This window comes from Coccinella septempunctata, chromosome 9, assembly GCF_907165205.1.
Source record: "Coccinella septempunctata chromosome 9, icCocSept1.1, whole genome shotgun sequence".
Taxonomy (NCBI): Eukaryota; Metazoa; Arthropoda; class Insecta; order Coleoptera; family Coccinellidae; genus Coccinella; species Coccinella septempunctata.
In genome coordinates this window covers 4,728,727-4,742,135 of record NC_058197.1, presented here as the reverse complement: position 1 = coordinate 4,742,135, position 13,409 = coordinate 4,728,727, and the positions used below count along the sequence as shown (strand labels likewise).

Here is a 13,409-nt window from a genome sequence, read left to right as displayed (position 1 = left end):
TTGGTGAAATGCCATTTTATCACCTGTAAAAGATCTTTAACTCCAAAACCATCTTTCCAAGCAATCTATAACCTTCATAATTTACATCAAGCCCTCAATAGTCTAACATTCAACAGTAAAAACCTATCAAGTCCACTTAGGGGAATTCTCAGAATGCAATGGGTTATGATTGTATGCTCACGATATATAGATAGATGTAATCAATCAATCAATCAATGATCGAAGTAACATTTCATTTATGTCAACATTACACATTAAGCATGGATTTCACAAAACTCCCATTGTCCGATCAACAATATGACAGTCCCTCGGTTTCCTAAACCAAATCACTGTTACTTTTGCATTTCTGAATATTTGGAAGGAGTATCAATTGAGAATCATTGAATGGAGGTGTATATAGATCATAATTGGATGCCAGAATGATATTCTGAATGCTCATGACTGAATTATCAATTGCAAAGAAATTGACGTTTATATGTCAAGCAAGCTTTGATTCCCAGATCAACCTTTGTGAAACCGGGGATAAGGCTTACATTAATTGTGAATGAGCTGTAAAAAGTGAATTATTGATTTGAGACTGTAGGCTTCACAGTTTCATTTTTTCCGAGTACATTCTTGATATATCATTTCATATTTCATGGTTTTTTCAAGTGAAATAGAAATTTTTCATATCTCTTTTCTTTCATTTCACAAATCCTATCACTATTTCAATATTATAATATCTTTGAAAATGGAGATTTAGCAGAGTGGGAATGGGATTGAAGAGCAACAGAGAGCAAATTTTTCTTGGGATGTGCCAGAATTATTTTTTCTTCAGAGTTATGGGTGTATAATAATAATGAGGAAAATTTTTCTTGATTGAAATGTTCATTAAGGTTTCATAAAAAAACTATGCTATAATGAGTTTTAATTAATTGAGGGAATAAAAGAAAACAGTGTGTAATTGTAACATTAAGATACGAAAAAGAAGAAATTAAGAATAATACAAATAATTATCAGATACAAACAAATAAATTGTATGATGACTGTAAGTTTCAATTTTTACAATGGCTTGGACCAGGACCGTCAAAGCTTCGGCGAGCCTTGGTACATAAAGAAATTACAGGCCCCCCGTTGGTTTTAGGTGTTAGCATTGTATGAAATACAGGCCGATTCTTCCGAATCGGCTCGGTTTAAAATATTCAGTAAGGGCGATCCTACGGGAGGGGGGATAAAGAGGGTAATTACCCCTCCAGAGCCCACAACGATTTCGATTTCATTTATGAAAAAACTGAGAAAAAACAATATTATATAATGAAATGAAAAGAAGAGATTCCTTGTAGAATTTTAAGAGGAAAATATGCCAGCTCTGGACACTTGCAAATCATGTATTCAGCTATTTCTACTTCTGATCGACAGAGGCTACAAATCTCATCTCCTGACTCACCCATACGGTGCAAATGATATTTGTACCGACAGTGCCCTGTCAGCAGTCCCACCATCACCCGAGGCTCAGCTCGTGACAACTTTAGCAGTTTTCTGGTGTAGATCGGTGAAATCATCATGAATTTCTTTGACTGAGTAATTCCAGGAGTGTTTCTCCAGAGGGTTAGTCTGTTGTTCAACTCCCATTGTTGGATCCCATTTGTATTGGTACTTTCCGAGCCCACAGAAAGGCTAAGGTCCAGCAGGATGCTCTTTTTGCAAGTTCATCGGCTTTCTCGTTTCCTTCAACAACACTATATAGTGCCCTGGGTACCCATATATAGTAGAGTCACTTTGTTGTCTCTGGCCAGTTGCTTTATGGTATTACGGCACTCCCATGTCAGCAGAGATCTCTGGCAGTGTGATTCTAGGGACCTCGGCGTGGCCTGGCTGTCCTTGACGATATAGATATGCGCACCTTTGAAGTTCATTTTAAGACACTCCTGAGCGCATACGTAAACAGCCAATGTCTAGGTCAGACATGGGCAAACTTTTTGAGGGGAGGGCCAGATAAAATGAAAAATTACCAATTCACTATCACCTCTGCTGTGGAGTCTGGTCATGGACGATCTTCTGGAGAGGCTAACGGCAGGTGGCTTTTATAGCCCTGGCATACGCCGATGACATAGTGGTGACTGTGAGAGGCAAGCTTTTTTTTTCTTGGTGTAGCAGGAGGAAAATCTGCAAAACAGACGAATACATCCTCTCCTGAGGGGGAACAGTGTGGGGATTCTCACTCTCTGAGCTCGAGACCCACTAAAAACCCTTAACTGCTTCTTCATAGGTTTCGGGCATTTTGCCTATTAACCAGTTGACTCTTATGGTTTCTGGACTCTCACACGATCATAGTCGTGTTGATAGTTGTATGCTGCCTATAGCTTTTATAGGCTAAGCTCTTCTTTCGTTACATTTAAATCCTGAACTGATCTCTCGGTCTTCGGTGGTAGGTTTTTGACCTTCAAGCTTCTTCCGTTGGATCGTAGTCGACTAATCTTCGTAGTTCCTCATTTGGATGTTGTTTGGCTTTGTCGAATATCCTTTCCGCCTTTCTCTTCATAAATTCAGTAACTGGTTCCTATTCCACGATTTGTTTGTTCCTAACAAACTAGGGTACGTACGTACCCTAGTATCATCGCCATTCTAAGGAGTTTATTCTCAGTGGCCTGTATTCTCTTGATGTGGGTCTTGGCTGCGAAGCCCCATGCCACCGATCCATATGTTAGTTGTGGTCGCGCAATAGTTTTAATCATCGTCAACTTGTTGTTCTTATTCATATGACTTCTTCTGCCTATGAGTGGATAAAGTTTACTCATTGCGGCTTTCGTTTTATCGACAGCACATTTGATGTGGTTTTTCCATGTGAGTCCTTTGTCAAGCGTCACTCCTAGGTATGTTGCTTCATTTTTCCATTCAACCTCTTCTCCATCAACTTCAAGGTTTTCTTCCATCCACAATCTTCTCTTTTGCAGTGATATTGCTTGAGTCTTTCTTCCATTGATTTGGATTTTCCATTTGATGCACCATTTGAGTATTTCATCTATGCATGGCTTCCTGAAGTCTCCGTTGTATGATCTCTGGGCGTCGATGTCTGAACGCTATTCCTGTGTCATCTGCATACAAGGTGAGCATATTTCTAGCATTCTTCGGGATATCATAAACGTATATTACGTAAAGCAGAGGTCCAAGTACCGATCCTTGAGGCACACCCGCTTCCAATTGTCTGGTTTAAGAGGTTGCTCCATCTATCTTCACATAAAAGTTTCTATTCCTCAAATAGTTCCTTATAATCTTGCATAGCTTGGTCGAATATCCTGCTTCTTTCATCTTGTAGATTAGGCCTTCGTGCCATACTCTATCAAAAGCTCTCTCGATATCCATCAGAACTAATCCTGTGGCCTGTTTGGTCTGCATTCCTTCGGTGACGTATTCTATGAGCCGTAGTAATTGGAGTTCAGTCGAATGTTCTCGTCGAAATCCAAATTGTTCGGGTGGAATTATCTTCAACATTTCTGTTTTCTCATTCAGCCTTTTGGCGATAACCCTCTCGACGATTTTTCGTAGTGCTGATAGTAGGCTGATTGGTCTATAATTTTGAGGAAATTTCCGTTCCTTTCCAGGCTTATTGAAAACTATCATTTCTGCAGTTTTCCATCTCTTTGGGTAGAATTCGGTCCTCATCACTCCATTTTTTATATTCGTCAAGGCTGCTATTCCTTTTCTAGGCAATTTCTTCAACATATAATTCGTTATCCTATCTTCTCCCGGTGCTTTCCGGTTTTTCAGTTTCATTATGATCTCTCTGATTTCTGTTGGTGAAGCCGGTTTAGGAATGATTTCGGTATCCGGTGGTTCCATCATCAGTTATTCTTCTTCTAGATCTTCATTGTCATCATAATTTCTGTAGTTTATTCTGGCTTCTCTCTCAATTGAGTCGGCAAGTGCTTCGGCTTTTTCAAGTCTCGTATATACCATTCCGTTTGCTCCATGCACTGGAGGTATAACTGTCCGTTCTCGTCGTAAGCGTTTTTGCATTTTCCAAGCCGAGTGATCTTTTGTATTCAGTTCACTTAATCTCTGGTGCCATCTTTTATTACGCAGTTCTGTTAAAGCATTTTTCAATATCTGACTATGCTTTTTCAGTTTCTTCTTGTCTTCTTCTCTTTTTGTTGTTCTGTAGAGTCTTCTGTTCTTTTTTATAAGTTCCTTTATATCCCTTGGCGTATCTCCATGTGAATGTTTCGGAATTGGTTTCCTGATTCTCTTGGTGCTTTCTTCATAGGCTTCTTTTATTTGATTTTCCAATTTTTCAACTGCTTCATCTAATTCATCTCGGGTCTTTATTCGGGGAATTTCCGTGATTTTCTCCTGAAGTAAATTATTATATTTGTCCCAGTCTGTGTGCGATCCTTGGTTTGTGTCTCTTCTTCGTTTCTTGGGCCATGTCCCACTATGAATTCTATGGGATTGTGGTCTGAAGTTCCGTCTTCTATTGTATCAATGCTGATTTCTTCAGTGATGTCTTTCATTACGACAATGTCCAGTATATCGGGTAGTCCATTTACTCTTGGTATGTAGGTCGGTATATCAGGTCCTATCACAACTGCATTAAGTTTTTCAGCATAAATCTTTAGTCTTCTCCCGTTGGTATTTTCCACCCTATTGTTCCATTCCTGCTGCAGAAACAGCAAAGGCTGGCCTGTGTTGGTGCTAGGGGAGCTATCCATACATCTCCTACAGCAGCGCTTGAGGCCACACTTGATCTGCCTTCGCTACACTTACATGTGAGGAAATGTAGCCTTCTAGAAGCAATAAGAACATCCCTTAACGGGAATCTCCTACACGAAAACTGGGTTGGATATATGAAGATATTGAATCCACTGGACTCAAACCTCTTGGAAAAACCATCGGATGTTATACCAATCATTTTCGATTTCGAAACGCCCTTTGAAACGATTAAAGCTGACCGTCCTAGTGCAATATAAGTTTCCTAAATCGTTTGGACAAAAAGTCATCCACGTGGTTTACTGATGGATCAAAAATAGGCATTGGCATTGGCGAATATGGACCTAAATTGAGGATCTCCAAAGCCCTGGGAGGTGAACCCTCTATTTTGAAGACCTAGACACTGGCTGTTTACGTATGCGCTCAGGAGTGTCTTAAAATGAACTTCAAAGGTGCGCATATCTATATCGCCAAGGACAGCCAGGCCACGCCGAGGTCCCTAGAATCACACTGCCAGAGATCTCTGCTGACATGGGAGTGCCGTAATACCATAAAGCAACTGGCCAGAGACAACAAAGTGACTCTACTATATATGGGTACCCAGGGCACTATATAGTGTTGTTGAAGGAAACGAGAAAGCCGATGAACTTGCAAAAAGAGCATCCTGCTGGACCTTAACCTTTCTGTGGGCTCGGAAAGTACCAATACAAATGGGATCCAACAATGGGAGTTGAACAACAGACTAACCCTCTGGAGAAACACTCCTGGACTTACTCAGTCAAAGAAATTCATGATGATTTCACCGATCTACACCAGAAAACTGCTAAAGTTGTCACGAGCTGAGCCTCGGGTGATGGTGGGACTGCTGACAGGGCACTGTCGGTACAAATATCATTTGCACCGTATGGGTGAGTCAGGAGATGAGATTTGTAGCCTCTGTCGATCAGAAGCAGAAACAGCTGAATACATGATTTGCAAGTGTCCAGAGCTGGCATATTTTTCTCTTAAAATTCTACAAGGAATCTCTTCTTTTCATTTCATTATATAATATTGTTTTTTCTCAGTTTTTTCATAAATGAAATCGAAATCGTTGTTGGCTCTGGAGGGGTAATTACCCTCTTTATCCCCCCTCCCGTAGGGGGAGGGAAGAATCGGCCTGTATTTTATACAATGCTAACACCTAAAACCAACGGGGGGCCTGTAATTTCTTTATGTACCAAGGCCCGCCGAAGCTTTGACGGTCCTGGTCCAAGCCATTGTAAAAATTGAAACTTACAGTCATCATACAATTTATTTGTTTGTATCTGATAATTATTTGTATTATTCTTAATTTCTTCTTTTTCGTATCTTAATGTTACAATTACACACTGTTTTCTATTATTCCCTCAATTAATTAAAACTCATTATAGCATAGTTTTTTTATGAAACCTTAATGAACATTTCAATCAAGAAAAATTTTCCTCATTATTATTATACACCCATAACTCTGAAGAAAAAATAATTCTGGCACATCCCAAGAAAAATTTGCTCTCTGTTGCTCTTCAATCCCATTCCCACTCTGCTAAATCTCCATTTTCAAAGATAGGTATTATAATATTGAAATAGTGATAGGATTTGTGAAATGAAAGAAAAGAGATATGAAAAATTTCTATTTCACTTGAAAATACATGAAATATGAAATGATATATCAAGAATGTACTCGGAAAAAATGAAACTGTGAAGCCTACAGTCTCAAATCAATAATTCACTGTTTACAGCTCATTCACAATTAATGTAAGCCTTATCCCCGGTTTCACAAAGCTTGATCTGGGAATCAAAGCTTGCTTGACATATAAACGTCAATTTCTTTGCAATTGATAATTCAGTCATGAGCATTCAGAATATCATTCTGGCATCCAATTATGATCTATATACACCTCCATTCAATGATTCTCAATTGATACTCCTTCCAAATATTCAGAAATGCAAAAGTAACAGTGATTTGGTTTAGGAAACCGAGGGACTGTCATATTGTTGATCGGACAATGGGAGTTTTGTGAAATCCATGCTTAATGTGTAATGTTGACATAAATGAAATGTTACTTCGATCATTGATTGATTACATCTATCTATATATCGTGAGCATACAATCATAACCCATTGCATTCTGAGAATTCCCCTAAGTGGACTTGATAGGTTTTTACTGTTGAATGTTAGACTATTGAGGGCTTGATGTAAATTATGAAGGTTATAGATCGCTTGGAAAGATGGTTTTGGAGTTAAAGATCTTTTACAGGTGATAAAATGGCATTTTACCAAAAAAAAAGGGATTTAGTGGGTTTTGATTGTTTGCCCACGATATATTTTCTTGATAATAAGCATAACAATGTTCAACATCCAACAATGAGTAAAGCAACAGTATGAGATAAAGTTTTAGTAGAGTTTAATGTGACGGGATACCACACAATCTGGTGTATGATAAAAGAGCTCCAGTAAAAGACCCTTTCTCCCTAGCAGTGAATTGTACGAATAATAACTTTTCACGAAATAAGCTGAAATATTTTATATTAAAAGGCATCTTGCGGGCCAAAATTGATTCTTCCATCAGTATTCATATATTATCTTCTTTGGGAAATCATATTTGAGGAGAATGTTATAACGTTTTCATACATTGTTTCTTGTAATCGATATAATTTATTCAATTCAAGAAAATTCTGCATTTTCTTGAGGGATTGAAAGTGATAAGTATCGGGAACTCGAGATTGCAGACTCTCACTGACCACTTCAAAAACAGATACTCATTCTACTCCTCAATAAAATGTATTGGTTTAAATCACATTTGATTATCATTCCTCCTGTTTACTTTAGCGCCCACCTTGGATTTTGTCTTCGATTTTTTCATCAATTTCAATGAATTCGAATGTTAGCCTTGAGATAACTCGATGAGTTAACGTTTTCAGTTAGTTTATTCCGAAAAATGTGGGAAATTTTTCATTTTTCGATGAAAATATAAATAATGGTTTTGAGGTTAGGTTAGGTCAGTTTAGGTTGGGACAGTGAAAAATCATATTTGTACATGAAAATACCATTTTGAGATATTAATTACACGCATAAACGATTGCATTTAGTTATTTAAGAGCTAAACAGGGAAAATGTTACAATTCGACTGATTTATACCGAATATTCGCAATTTCCATAAGAATTTCGAAAAATCATATCTCCCAAACTACAAGTCTCCTAAAGTTGAGACATGTACCAATCGATTGTTCATACAATGCTTTATCTAAGAAAAAATCGACGACAAAATCGGAGGTGGGCCCTAATCTAAACTTATACCAAAATTTTAATTTTGTTATTTGAGAATGCTCCAGATTTTTGAGTATTTCGATCATCTAATATTACCTAAAAAAATATATATATAACTGAATAGAATGGTACTTGTTCTGTACAATTCATTCGATACCTACTTTTATTTTTGGAAAATGGAAAGTTTGATGTACCCAAAAGAAGAACTCTTAATGCATGTAATCATCAGATTGCTTTCAAAGTATCAATATCAATGGTCTCATTTAATTAGTGTAATAAGTCGAATAAAAATCAGAAAGTTTCCGGCTCCGACTGTAACGGTTATGTAAATATAAACAAACAGGTTAGGTTATCTATGGTCAGCTGTCAGCTGTACAAAATTTAAAATTAAATCCCCATATTTGTTCCAACTTGTACAATCATATCAAAAATCTGTGCCTAACTTCTGTCAAACTTCATAAATGGTTAGATAAAGATGACAGACAATTGTCCTTTGGTCAGTCGGCCAATCAGGAGGTAGTGGGCGGTATTTTCTGGCGAGTGATCCTTCGGGGCAATACATTTTCTGGGCACTGATCTTTCGATTCAAAGAGTTTTCGGGCGACCGATCCCTACTCCTCGATTCTTGTAGAAAACTTGATTCAGATATAAGATATTCAACATCCTTCTGAAAATAACGTTTGGAGTGTTGGACTCTATGTAGGTATAGAGCAATACATAAAATGAGAAAATTCAAAGTCATTCAAACTTTCAGCTTCCACTATCACTATAAATGAGGTGAAAATTTCTTACCATCTGCGATAGATAATGAGAACAGAAACAAACAAGAAACTTTATATTTAAGTCACAAACTTTAACATATAACGGATCTAAAATAAAGAGGAAGACATTGATTCGGTTTGAAAATAGTTGCGGAAGAAGTTTATGTGATTTTACCACACAAGAATAAGGAGCACAATATTCCACGATATTTGATATTGTTTCTCAGGTATATTACTCTTGTTGTTGAATGCACCGGAGGTAAAACCGTAAATTTTAGTGGTCAATTTTGTAAACGGTTGGGGCTTACGGAGCAGCTGGAATTTCATAATGGAAGGGATGTTTTCATTATTCTATTTTTAAAATTGACCACAGCCTTGCTAAACTGAGTTGTGCCTTCGAGTCCATTTCACCTGATGATAAGGCCGTGTTCTGTGTTTCGGTATATATTATCAGAATGCAATAGAGGACTGAACCCGGGACTGCCCATATTTTTTGGTCCAATAATAATAGTAAAAATAGGAAATAAAGATATGTCATGAATTCGAAAAAACGCCAAAAAATTGAATGCAAATAAATGCTTTTTTTGGAGAGGATGATTACCCACTGTTCAACCTAACTACTTCGAAATTTTTCGAAATTATGTACCTAACTACTCGAAAAGGCGAAACAGTCGGGGTGTACGATTCGCTAATAACATTCGTCTTTTACTAATGGTTCTTTTCTAATTTATGGCTCTCACGTATAGGTAGCAGTACACTGAGAGAACGAAATAGTGGAATTACAGTGAAAATCTTGGGTTATTTGTGACCAACGATAATCACTGGAATTTCACAAGGAATATTCTGAAACGAAAACCTTGTAAAATCACAGAAAATATAAATCACAAGTTGGTTGTGATTTCACATAAAATTTTTTCTAATGATTTTTCTAGAAACTAAACCTGTGAATACTCATTGTGAAATCACAATAGATTTTTACGGTATCAACTGTAAAATTACATTCATTCTGTGAATTCGCAAAGGATTATTACAGAAATAAATTGTAAAATTAAAAAATTTTGTGAAATTACAGGATTCATTGTGGAATCACCTCTCGTTCTCGCGAAAATACGTCGTGAAATTTAGCATCAATTAGAACGTAAAATACTATAATGTTGTGAATAAACAGAGCAGATTCACAGAATTTAATTGTGAATTTCAAGTACTTGTTAAAATTCCAGAATTCATTGTAGAAATACCCCACACCCTTTTAAAATTACTTCGTGAAATAACCATGAAAAGTACTGCATAATTGTCTTTATTTTGTTATTGATCAAAGTAGTTGTACAGAACTAAATTGTTAATTTCAAAAATTCAACTGAATTTGGCACATTCACTGCATAAAATATACACTTCAATATGGAAAAAAAAACATTAAATTAATTAAAAAAAACAACTACATCATAAAATATAGTCATCAATATGGAAAACAAAAATTTGGAAACATTATATTAGTTAAAAAACAACCACAACATGAAATTAATATAATCTTCACTATAAAAAACAGTATGAAACATTACATCAAACAAAAACAACAACCACAAATATCATCTAAAATGATAAATAAAAAAATCAACATAATTGTGAAGCATTCAACTATGAAATATCAGCTTCTGAAAATATTGATATAAGTATGCGCTTATTGAGCGGTTCATATCATAAGAGTATAAAATTAAAATTCAAAAACAAAGTATACCTAGTCTTTTTCCAACAAAAAAGACACAATCTTCTGGAATAGATAAATTTATGAATTTGTTTTCTATAAAACTTGATTTCCTCGTGCTTGACTTACTTCCAGAATCCGGATGAATGTTGAAATGCATCCTTCGGAACATCTCCATAGATTAAATTTAGGGCCTCCCTGAATACATAGGTTGTAAACACATATCGTTTTTCCATAAAGAATTCGTATCGGTGGTTTATTCCTGAAAAAAAAATGAAATAAGTAGGAATCCAATAAGCAATATTTTGATACAGAATAATTGAATAATAAGTTGTATGCATGCGGTGTTCATTTTTTTCTTCATTAGTATCTGCCAAAGGAAAACCACAAATCGAAAAAATAAACATCGCTTTCAAAAAATGTGAACTATCTACTTACCAGTATATATTTCTTTTGTCACACACTTGAAACTTTCAAGGAAATTGGAAGGCAGAAATACTTGGAACTTGAAAGAACTGAATCATATTAAACAAAAAACTGAACCACGTATCTCTCTTCGCACTTCAGAGTTCTTGAAGACACAGTGGATCATTCCAGAATGAATTGGGTTATGGTGTAAGTTAGTGAGTATCTACGATAGGATATGGGATTGGGCAACGAGCAGGTGCCAGTTGCAGGAAAGGTTTTGATTGGCCACGGAATGAATCTAGAAGCAGATAAAAGTTGTGATTTTACAATTGCATTATGAAATTCCATTCAAGCTGTGAATTCGGATCCAGCCGAGCGACGTCACGTACCGCATAGGTGGAAAATGACTTGATATTTGCAATCATATTGTAATATTACGTTCAAGCTATGAATGTGTTTAACACATTTTTAAAATAGATATTTTACAGAAATACCCAGACTTACGAGTTTTTTCAGCAGTAGGTACCTACTCAAAATATTTTCTGACCAAGTGACAGAATTTGTTTTTCGATTATGGTTGAGGAGGAATGCAGGAACCTATAATCTCCTACATGAATTATACAAAGAATAGAATAAAATATATTTTATTTATATCTTCAGAAATGTATTCATATAAAGAACAAGTCGAGAAAAAAATTTCTACAAAAAACGTCATTGTGGACTGCCTCAATGCGATGAATAAATTGGACAAAAAGTCATCTGTATGGACTCTATGTTGTACTGATGGATCAAAATTAGAAAGAGGTACAGGCATTGGGGTGTGTGGACAATATAAGGCAGCAGTCCAAAATGAGGAGGGGAGGAAGCAATAAAAAAATCCTGTACACACACTCCTAGACATGCACAGAATAGTTGTAACAACAAAAAAATTCGTCTTTTCTTCACTGATCTACACCCGAAAGCTCCTGGAGCTGCCACTAGATGAGCTTCTGAAAAGTCAGCTTCAGATCAGACTCTGCGTGGATCGGAAAAAGAACAGCACAATTTTGGCCTTCGTGAGATCATCAGTTGTTTATAACATTTCAAGCGGCATCTTTGGAACGCTCTAATGGAAACCGATTGATTTTTTTTAATTCTGTTTTCATATTCGAGAGAAATATTTTGACCATAATAAATTTCAGAAATTTCGCGTAAGATTTTTCTCTTGCCGTAGAAATGTAAATAAAAAGTGTTCGATCCTTGAAGGAAATTGTGCCGCGATATCATGTACAATTATATTTTTTCGTGGTAATTTAACAACCGCCTTAATAACACATTGTATAAGCACATTTGTGAAGGAATTTTAAAATTAAAAGGGTTCTGCATTGTAATTCTACAACACAACATTTTTTTCTTCGCAAATTCACAAGAAAAATTCTCAAATCACAATAACTTTGTGAAATAACGTTGTGAAATCACATTTTCATGTGATAATTCACAAAAATATTGTGATTCAAAAAAAATTTAGATCACAATAATGTTGTGAAATTACCGTTTCATGTTGAAATTCGCAAATTTATTGTAATATTGCATTGCAGTTGTAATTTTTCAGGTGAATATTACAACCCTTGTGAATTCCCTTTGAATTCACGAACCTAACAGTAGAATTTTTTTTCTATTTTATTCCCCTTCTTGAAACAATGAGGTTTGGGTGTTATAACAATCCTGAAAAACCAAAAATAAATAGTAAAATATTCACTCAGTGATTTTTGATTGAAGTGGCTACAAAATTCCAAGTACAATAAACTGTTTCATATAATAAGATAAAAACCCATTTTGAGAGAAGACAAAATAATTTGATATGATATGATATAATGATTATGCGGAAATGTAAATTTTTGATAGGTGTATACTCACTTTTCTTTGTTACCTTCTTTCTTCACCTCGATGTTCAAGTTCTCATCCGACTTGTACCTGTATTTTTTTTCTCGTCTCGGTTGAATTATCTTTTTCTGTGAGTTTCTTTCCCCATATGGTATCATGTGATCAGGATTTTTTCGAAAATGCTCCATGCTTGCATTTGGAGATGTCGTGCAAACACGGCAGATTGGACATTTGTACCAGCGGTATTTATGTATCACAAATATGTGATTCAGAAATATTCTCAAATCTGTCGTCGAAAATGAACAATCTGTGCAGGTAAATTTCTTACTCCTTCTGAAAGAGAATATAATAAGTTATGATGAACTATTCTCGTTCCTTTTGAAATCTCACGAAAGACCCGTAGTTCAGTTGATGTTTCAAAAAACAATGCATTCGGAAAAACATTTAGGTGAGCTTACAAGTCTAAGGAATCATGGTGAAATGGTTGTGAATCCTTGTTTTCTAAGTTGTCAATAAGTAGTCAATTCGATAATACCAAATAATCTTTATACATACATCTTGCGAAGTATTTTATGTTGTTTTGTTTCTAATGCTGGAATCAAAAGATTATTCTCACATCGGATTACAGAGCCGAAATGACTATTCGTCGCTATTTGTGTGCCTATGTGTTCACTGTTCAGTGTGCGCATATAAGGAATATTCGA

At 35.9% G+C, this 13,409-nt stretch overlaps 1 long non-coding RNA gene across 1 annotated transcript; it reads right to left on the bottom strand.

Moving 5' to 3' along the window:
• Positions 1–8,017: 8,017 nt before the first annotated feature.
• LOC123320464 lies at positions 8,018–8,433 on the bottom strand. Its single transcript, XR_006538763.1, has 2 exons — positions 8,133–8,433; positions 8,018–8,067 (listed from the first exon to the last, which is right to left on the bottom strand). It is a non-coding gene; the product is annotated as an uncharacterized LOC123320464 (long non-coding RNA).
• Between the last annotated feature and the right edge of the window lie 4,976 nt (positions 8,434–13,409).